The sequence below is a fragment of the Pollicipes pollicipes genome, unplaced genomic scaffold, assembly GCF_011947565.3.
Source record: "Pollicipes pollicipes isolate AB1234 unplaced genomic scaffold, Ppol_2.1 Scaffold_4219;HRSCAF=4965_pilon_pilon_pilon, whole genome shotgun sequence".
NCBI lineage: Eukaryota > Metazoa > Arthropoda > Thecostraca > Pollicipedomorpha > Pollicipedidae > Pollicipes > Pollicipes pollicipes.
In genome coordinates this window covers 6969715-6979241 of record NW_023596448.1, presented here as the reverse complement: position 1 = coordinate 6979241, position 9527 = coordinate 6969715, and positions in this window count along the sequence as shown.

The window sequence follows — 9527 nt, the reverse complement described above, 5'->3', positions numbered from 1 at the left end:
TGATTTAGTCAATTTTATTCCTTGTTTTTCATGACAAAATCCGCAAAACTCTCACAAGACTTCTCTGCAAAGATGCGGCGGGATGGCGAGAATAGTTGAACAGGCTTTTCTATTAAAGCATATCCGAGCTAATCTAGGATTCGGACCCAGTTCCATCGACGGCGCGTGCGAAGCATCCGCGCCCACCCCTCCGCCGCGTTACTTGCGTGGGCCCGGCGGGGTCATAAATTGCCGCAGGGCAGACAGCAACATGGTGGTGAGCGTGTCGGCGCCAGATATATGGAGATTCAATCGGAGCACCCGGCAGAAAGTTATTTTTTATCCAATGTAACTCCGGAATAGGGCCGCCGTCATCCTCCTATCGCAGAAGTGCTCCGTCCCGTTGAAAGGGCGTGTCGCCAGCGCGCCGGGAGACGTTTTCCGAGGTCCAGTAGCGGCTTCAGGCGCCACTATCATATGGGCTTTGAAAATACAATTTTAGATCCTTTGTTGCGAATTTGCATCAGGCAATGGCGGAGAATTTATCTCATTTGGATTTGCTGCAACGAACGAATTTGTATTCCTGGAGTAGCTCGTACATTTGGGCAACCGACGAGCTAAGAACGGTCCTCTGGCCGATGGACCTGTATGCGGTTTTTCTTCCTTACCAGACATATTCCCCGCCTGTTGTGGGCACGCTGGCAATCGATAGCACTTGGAATGAGCAAAATAGGTTTTAGCTACCGGCTGCTTGTTACGCATTTTGAGTCTTTCTGTAAAAAACTGACCCACCTTGTTAGAGAAGATACTGGGCAAACAGATGTGCCAAACAATGGTTGTTATATAGAAGATAACGAGAACGACCTATGTTTCAAGGCTTTGTTCACGGGCACCAGTGAGAATCAACTTCTGGCCATACTCTTCTTTTGCTGCCGCTCAAGTGTTTCTCGATTGACATCACATCCCTTGGGCTAACCTATGCTAGGCAGTTTTTAGTCCCGTCTTCCGTGGACCGTATGCCCACACGTGCCTCGCCGCAACTGGGGAGAGGACGTAACCAAATCATGAAGCTTAGAAATGTGGGTTCTCCATGACCCCGACCTGGATAAATGCGTTAACATCAGACGGCGGTGCCTGCGAATATAAGCACTGGTAATTACTAGAGCTAGTACCTCAAGCTCTAGTAGACCTGTTACGGCAAGCTACTGTAAGCTGATGCAGAACATCCCAAGCGGGCCGAAGTTATTTGCTAATGGCAAGGGCTTGGCATGGTCAGCTTGAGTACCAGCCTAACGTAGCCGGTGGGGGTTAAGCTCCCGCTCCTGGTACTGATTAAGTACCTGCTGTTGTGCCGGCATCAAAACCATGCATCTCTAATACCTTTCTCGTTCCGGGGCGTTATCATCCTGAGGAGCGCTTCGCTCTAATATGGGATGGCTTTAGAACGAAACCTAATCACACAGGTCAGCTCAAAACGCGGACATATCTGCGTATCACTTGCGATCGATTCGGTAAGCCTGACGTGCCTCAACTAACCGGATCTATCCGGATATAACCGGATGTGGTGGTGTGAGCGGCCAGCTGATCACTTTTCGCGAGCTTACGTCCTCGCAACCGTTAATCGTACCGCGATGCCGTTTTCAGCATCGAAGACTGTCTCAGACAGCCGAGAGGCAGCGCCGTCTGTGGGTCAACACGACCGTTGCTGCAGGGACTGAGCCCAGTCAGTGGGACAGGGTATTCCAACGGCAATAATCCCAGCAACACCGTGCTCAAGGCACGCGCGGAGACCACAGAAACGGGCGGAAGCACTCCCAACTGCCCTGCGACGTGTTGAAGAAACGCGCGCTAGTGAAAGCGACCGTGTCCAGACGCCCCAGCGGCGTCGGCTCCAGGTCACATACGTGGATCTTAGAACTAACCACGAGCGTTTCCACATGCGCCGTGTTCAAGGGACGCGTCTGGACGGAAGCCACCAGTCCCACAAGTCACAGTGCACACGGGCACCAGTCCCACAAGTCCCGGTGCACACAGGCACCAGTCCCACAAGTACCAGTGCACAGGCACTAGTCACACAAGTCCCAGTGCACAGGCACCAGCCCCACAAGTCCCGTTGCATGCTGATCGATAACCTGGAGGCTTTGCCAGACCTGCCCGTATAGTTCATTCTTTACAGATTTGCCAGATTAAGCAGCTTTGTCCCTGACGCAACACCTGTGTCAGTGTCAGTGTCAGTGTCGTTCGGGATCAGAGAGGCCATAGGTGGGGTCGATCCATGCCGCCTTGCAAAGGAGATGGAACATGGACGTGTGTTCAGCAGGAGCCGGGTGTCCGCCCATCCCGCGGGTGCTGCAGCCGCTCGCAGCGCCCAATGCTGACCGTTTCCCACGGTCGTTGCTGGCACCAGCACGATGGAGGGTTCTCTAGGACCCACTCCTGTTGCCCTTAGCCGCAACATGTCCTTGAGCAGCGTCTCTCTAAACAGCCGGTCCTGTGGACTCCACTGGCGGCGACCCGAGGCCGCCAGGGAAGAGCGGAGGCCGCAGACCAGTTCATGCGGTAGGTGATCAGCTGATTCAGCTGGCGTGGTGCTTCTCCCGAGCCCAGTCAGCACCACCTTTGAGCGTGAAGCATTGCAAATTGTGTTCTCAGAGAAGCGTTTTGTCTAAAGTTGAGTGGTAGTGACGCTTTCTATTCTAATGCGTTTTCATTTAGACTCGTGTTGCCTTAATTTGGAGGCCTGGAAGAGCGTGAGTGCAGCGAGATGTGTCAGCTACAACAGGTCTCTTTCTGGTTTCAGCCCGTCGAGAGGGTTATACAAGCATGCTTGTTACTAGCAGTGTTCGGTTGATACAGAACAACCCTTCGTTGACCGAGTGGACAGTTGGAGGATATCGGGGAATTTTGAGAGAATAAGGCTGGCGTTCATACCAAAAAGCATGACACTGAGTGTAGGATATATAGTTATATTATTTGTGTTTGCCTCTAATCCTACGATAGTTACTTCTGCATGAACCAAGTCGAACTCTTTCGAAATGGCGTTTGATGATCCATGGAGCCCATCCATTTTACGCTCATGTTTGCACATAGCTCAGATGGGGTCTTAACGCGCTGTAAATGAGTGTTGCTTGTCTTATATTTTCAATGCACAGTGGATTTACGTTTAAATGCATAGTTCAGTGTCAATGATGGTTCTTGCAGGGAGGCTGAAGGCCTCAAACCATTTGCAATACCGAAACAGGTATCATGTACCGCTACGTGCAACTGAACAGTTTTGGAATAGCCGAATGCCGCAAACCTCGTTTTAAATAGCCGGATGAAATGTTTAGGACACTTTTAATCTACTAGCGGAACAATTTTGGCAAATGCAAGGAAACGCGAGGGCTTTTTCTTTGCGTAGGAGTAGGCTCAAGGATTTGTATATATGCATATATATTATATATTTTTATATATATATATATACATATACGTATATTTTTTGTATTTATATACATATATCTATATATAACATACTTTAGAATAAAATAGACTTTAATAGGAATGGACTTACAGGTTGAGTTAGTGATTGCGACTGAATGTCCTTTGCCAGGGCACGGCACGTGGAATCCACTGGTTGTCTTCTTGTACTCCGGGCGAGGTTAGCGTCCTTTACTACAGCGATTTTTCGTTGGACTATTCGCTTATCCGAGCGCATGAAAGCTGTTGGTAACACTGCTTGCGTAAAACATGCTACGTTCTCTCCAGCATGGCCCAGACGTTCTTTGTAGCGCGCTGCACAACTGAGCACCTCTCTACGGCCGCCCCTCGCTCACAAACTTGGCCTCAGCTGCCGGTCCTCGAGTGGCCGGGGTGCCAGCGCCGTGGATGGCCGTGTCAGCTTGGCTCGAGATTTTTCGCCGGCGAAATTGCCCCAAGAGCTCCCAGGAGATCGATAGAGGCCACACAGCGATTTTGCTGTGGCGTGGGGCTGCCGCTGCAGAAAATGGCAATGAACGAAGCAGTGCAAACATCGCGTGTGGCTGAATTTCCGTCAGGCTTTGCCGACTGGCGATCAGGTCTGTGCAAGCCACTGGACGAAAGTTGCAAATTTTGAGGTGTTATTTTCTATACGGGTTGGTGAAATAAGCCCGCCATGTTGTTTTCGCATATTTGGGCTTAGTTTCTGCCTGCTGGCATCAACCAGTGACCGCAGGTCCATGCCAGCCGCGGAGGTTAGGGTTATTCACCTGGCACTGGGGTTTAAGTCCCCCCGGAAGTTCCGGAACACTTTTCGAACAGCACCAGGTAAGCTTGGCGAATGTTCAGCACCACGAATTGAAAACAAATCGTCGCTCTCAGTGGGGAATCCAAGGGGTCAGAGGGCTGCCGATTGAGGTTTTAGAACCCATTACGCCACGCAGGTACCCTATGCTGTCGTCGGCCACTCAGTTCGTCAGGTTAACGGCACTCACGATCACTCCGGGCCACCTACGCTGTCGTCGGCCACCCAGTTCGTCAGGCTAACGGGCACTCACAATCCCTCTGGGCCGCCTCATGTTATCCTTGGGTTCTTTCCATTTGCTCCAAGGGCTAGTGGTCGGCTGCCAGTGGTCTGGTAACTTACAGTACCTAAGCGCTCGGGATAGCTAGGGATCCTTCACACCGGTCTTGGGTTCGTCCTGCTTGCTCGAGGAGGAGGGGGGGGGGGGGTGCTTGCGTTGCTGTCGGAGCTCTATAAGTTGACTCTTGATGTTGAGGGCCCTTTTACTTTGATCTAGCGCTGCTCGTATTATTTGCTCTCACGTTTGCGGAGTACCCTACGCTCAATTTGGAGACCATGTCTGTTAGCCTGTCAGGGCACCCTACGTCCCCCGAACCCTCTGGTCGCGCAGGGGCCTTCCACTGATGAGTCCTGAGTTCTTCACGTTTGCTCGTAGGTCCCTGCACTGTCTTCTCGGGTTCCACTGGTGATATATACTGGTTTTCACACTGCCACTCCCTTCGCATCTGGCAGACTCACAATTAATTAGCACGCAACAGTCGACATTGTTTGCTGCTCTGGTAAGTTTTGCTTGATGGGGAACCGACCGTCTCAACCTGGAAGTGGGCCAATTCTGCAGCAAATTCACGCGCACATCAACACCTCTCCATATATGTCATGGCTGACACTAGACAGACTGATCCCTGTTCCAGTCAACGATATAGCTTGTGGACCTTAACTGCCACGGACTCAAACAAACCACTGACAAGGAACCGCACCTTTGCGTCTTTGACAACGAAAAGTAGTTGGCCAACTATCATATAGCTTTCCATGCGGTGGTGATGTAACTTACAAGAATGGTGAGGCCGTGAGCTGCAATCTTGTGCGGCAATTAACATTTCTGACCTGGACCAAGTCTAACCTACACATTGCCACGATGCTCTAACTTTATGTGTTCCACATTTGTGTTATCACTACCCTGGATGTCTTTTTGAATACCCTACCCTTTATGCCCTTTGAATAAATATACCTTCATACCTGACGCAGGTCAAATGAATTAGTTGTCATCCTAAATTAAATTGTTTTGTTGCCTTAGACACTTCCTCAGCGATGAATAGCTTGGCCTAATGCTTCGTTGTCGCATCAGATTGAACACTTAGACTGTCGCATCAGATTGAACACACCATTTTTCTGTTCAGTGTACTTTTCAATGCGTCAATTTTGATAACGTCATCATACTTTGCACAAACCTGATTGAGAGAAAGTTGACGGCCATTGTATCTGGACGCTTACGAACGCCAGATATGAACGAATCGACGATTTTATTTTTTATTGGCCTTGATCGCCGCATGGCTAATGAATCAGCAGAATTCAAATGACGTTATTATGGCGTCATGGATGCCTGGATAGCCTTGAAATCATCTTCTCGTAAAAGCGCTGCACATCTTCGCGGGCGTTTGGCTCAGAAATAAGAGGGGCTTTGATCTTGAGAAGGGTAGGTCTGTGAACTGCACTGAATTATCTTCAAGATGGTCATATCAGTTCAAAACCCTACACAAATATGCAATGCTCGCTTCAACTGAAGTACAGTTCGTTAAGGTTTGCATTCATGAAGTGACCAGCCAGCCTGAGGCAGTCGCACAGTCAGTGTGAAACGCAACCCGACGACCTGACGTACATGCATTCCTGAATAGCAGGTATACGCCGGTAAATGCAGGTGTGAGGTATGTGCATGGGTTCACAGTGGGCGGTGTACTGACTGCCATAACTGAAACGTGGTCTGTGATCTATGATTGGCATTGATCATAATCAGTGCGAAGCACCTTTAGCTGTCGCCCTGTTCAAGAATGCAGCTTGTAGTTTGGAAAACCCGAAGCAAAAGCAACGCGGTCTTTGGATGATCAAGGCGAAACGAATATAGATTTTCACCGCAACACGAGGCTACCAAAGGCGGTACTAACCGGGTTTGCTCATAGAATGAGGCCATTTGCGGCGTTCCAATGACGAAATTCTGGTGAGCAATAAAGAATTGCGATGCTTATCAGTGGAAAGCGATCGTCACGTCCGGTTATGCGTCTGACGAGCCGAATGAGCTCAAAATCAATTCACGACATTGGATGTCGGGACCAGGAGGCGGTCACTGTCTCGACAGGCCCCGGCGACGACGGCAGTGTCGCTTCGGGGCTCCGTAATCCGTCAGCTCTTTGTCGAGCCCGGGGTCTTCGTCTGACAGCCGGCTGGCCCGAACATGCTATAAGTCGACGCTGTGAGAACGCACCCAGCCGAGACCGCGGCCCGCATACAGCGTCGTCGCCGAGGCGGGCTCGCTCGGTTGCTGCTGATGATGCGGGTGCCGCTGTGGGCCGCCCTGCTGTGGCCGCTGGCTCAGCAGCTGCTCTGCCTTGCCGATGAGGGATACAGCACCTACTCGTGAGTAGACGCACGGTCCCAAGCTGCGGGTTGGGGAGGGGGGGGCGTGCGGGCTGGAAGGGGGCGCTGCTTGTGAGGACGTCACAGGGAAAGACTGCGGTTTTCGGGAAAGGTAGTGCCGGGTCATTGTTACGGCGTCGTCGTGAACTCTGTGATGGTGTTGCCATCACAGGATGCGACATGTGGTCGCGACGCAGGATGCGTTGTCAAAAATGCGCGATGGTCGTTGAATTGCTCCCTTAAACTGGTCTGCCACAAACAAGCAGACAATCATCAGCCGGGCCCCAGAGCGTCCCGACCCCCAGGCCAAGTGTCTGGTACATGTACGCATGAGTGTAAACCAATGTGTGTGTGTGGGGGGGGGGGGGGGGGTTGACATTTCCACTCCATTTCTCACACAAACCCAGTACATCTTCTCCAGTTTTCCCCCCAGAATGCACGCTTATCACATTTTCCCTTTTCAAAGCGTAATTTGGCAGGCTTTCAGACAGCTTTTAAACTTTAATTTTTCCTCTCTACTCTCATTTGTCCCCTTCAATCTCAGAGATATGATTACACCTACGGTGCACGCACATTACGCCGATAAAATAAATGGAAAACACTACAATGGTAAACGCACACACAAGCGCCCCATTACTACTGTACATCGAAGTGCCTGAGCTAACTTCTCAAGTTACCTTGGAATTGAATAGCCCCAAATTTGCTTCAACATGGAGCCGTGCCCGCCTGCCGGACGTTGGACGACGTCCTTGCCTTTTCCCCAATGTAGCAGCTGTTCTTGTGTAGTCTTTGCTTGGTGACTGCCAGAAGCACGAAAATACAAAATGTGCCACGAATGCAGCAGAAGATGCAAGCAAGTTTCCAAAACTTCATTCTGCGGGTCGGCAGATCGCTACCTTGTTTCCTTGGAAGTCTTCTTCTTCAGAATCCAATGCAGAAGACCACTACGGAAACTTCATGGCTTACTCGGACTATCATCCTCGCACGATCAGTATTGATGACGGATGGCCAAACTGGCTAATTTCTCAGATCACTTGGTGAGAGAGTGTGCACTCGGCGGTTGGGGACAACATCTTGCGACAGGGAAAGGATGACTTTTGAGCGTGTTTAGACTATTTATACCGAAACTACCTACACAATTTCCAGATGTAAATACGTAATGACGCCAGCCAATGTTGATAACCAATGATATGTAGGTATGGTATGGTAAGTGGTTTCTCGGCCTTTTCTCTTTTAAAATTCGTATTGGAGTGGTTTGCGTTGGCGCTTTCAGCATCAGAGCACCTACTGAGCACGCTTGTTGCGTACACTGTGGGCGCACTGCCCAGTAACGCAATTCCAGACCCACGGACTACTTCGCTCTTGGTCTTCGTGCCAGACATGGTCGCGGAGGAGTCTTATTCATGCTATGCGGTGCCACACCACGGTTGCCACGGTAACCCTCTCTAGTCAGTTGCCAGACGGCCCTCATGCTATAGTAAGACAAACAGTTCGTTTTCTCAGGCACTTAAAACCGGTACCACGGGACGCAGGCGCTCGATCTTAAGCCCTACACCACGTGGTCGGCAATCTAAAACAGCTGCTGCGGCAAATATTCATGCTGTATAAACGCGGGCGTACAGGCAAATGCTAGTGCGGTTTTAACGTTTGCGATGTGTGTCTTTATACAGCAGATAAGCCTGTCAAAAAATCGGCAAAGAACGGGAAGTTTGTACTTCCGTTTACATAGTAATTGTTGCAACTGGGATTTTCTGTGCGAGCCTGTCAATATGGGCTATTGGACGCCTGATAATCTTTGCCTGCACATGTAGTTGCGGGCTCACCTGCTAATTGTCCATTTGTTATCAGCCATATCCACCCGTTACGTACCCACTCATAACTGCCCAGGTTTTATTTATATACTGTGATATATATTGGGATACCTTTGCACCTAGGCATGTTGCTTTTGCTTTTCTTGTTGCGAAAGTTGTGGGTATGTACCGAAACAGGACCAGAGCAAGCACAGTCGGTAACAATATGTGCTATTTGTTGAAGCGTCTAGGTCAAGCCGATAGCTTCTAACCCTCTTCCCAAGTCTAGGTCAAACCGATAGCTTCTAACCCCCTTTCTAAGCCCACGCGCACCGTTGTCCCACAATTCGCACCAAAATCTGTCTATTGCCCAATATATACGTGTGGTAGCACTAGCAACAGTCAACTGCCAAATGCATACCTTCCTGAATCATCTTTGTACGGAAACCGTCGAGATCAGATAAGGCTTTAAAGTTATCAAAGGGTTTATCCATTCCGTGAAAGCCTTTACAATGCAGTTCATGTTGATCGCGTGAAAAACTAACAGCTCCAATGTGTAACTATCCTGTGGCATGATGTTGCACGGTAAGAAATAGTTAAACCGATTCATTAGCCAGGCTTCATTCATTACTTGACACATGATGTCACGTGTTCCCTACGCTGCAGTCTCATTACCACCACACCTGATAGTTATGTTCAGCGGCTGACATCCGTTCATTGCGAGCTGCAGTTGATACCAGCATTTTTTAAATTGCAACATCGGTTGTGTTTCCTTCCGTTTCAGGCTCACTGCGGAGGAAAATGCCAATGCCAGCACGTGTCGGGTACAGCCCATCTATAACGTCTTGCCGGCGAACTATGACAAGTAT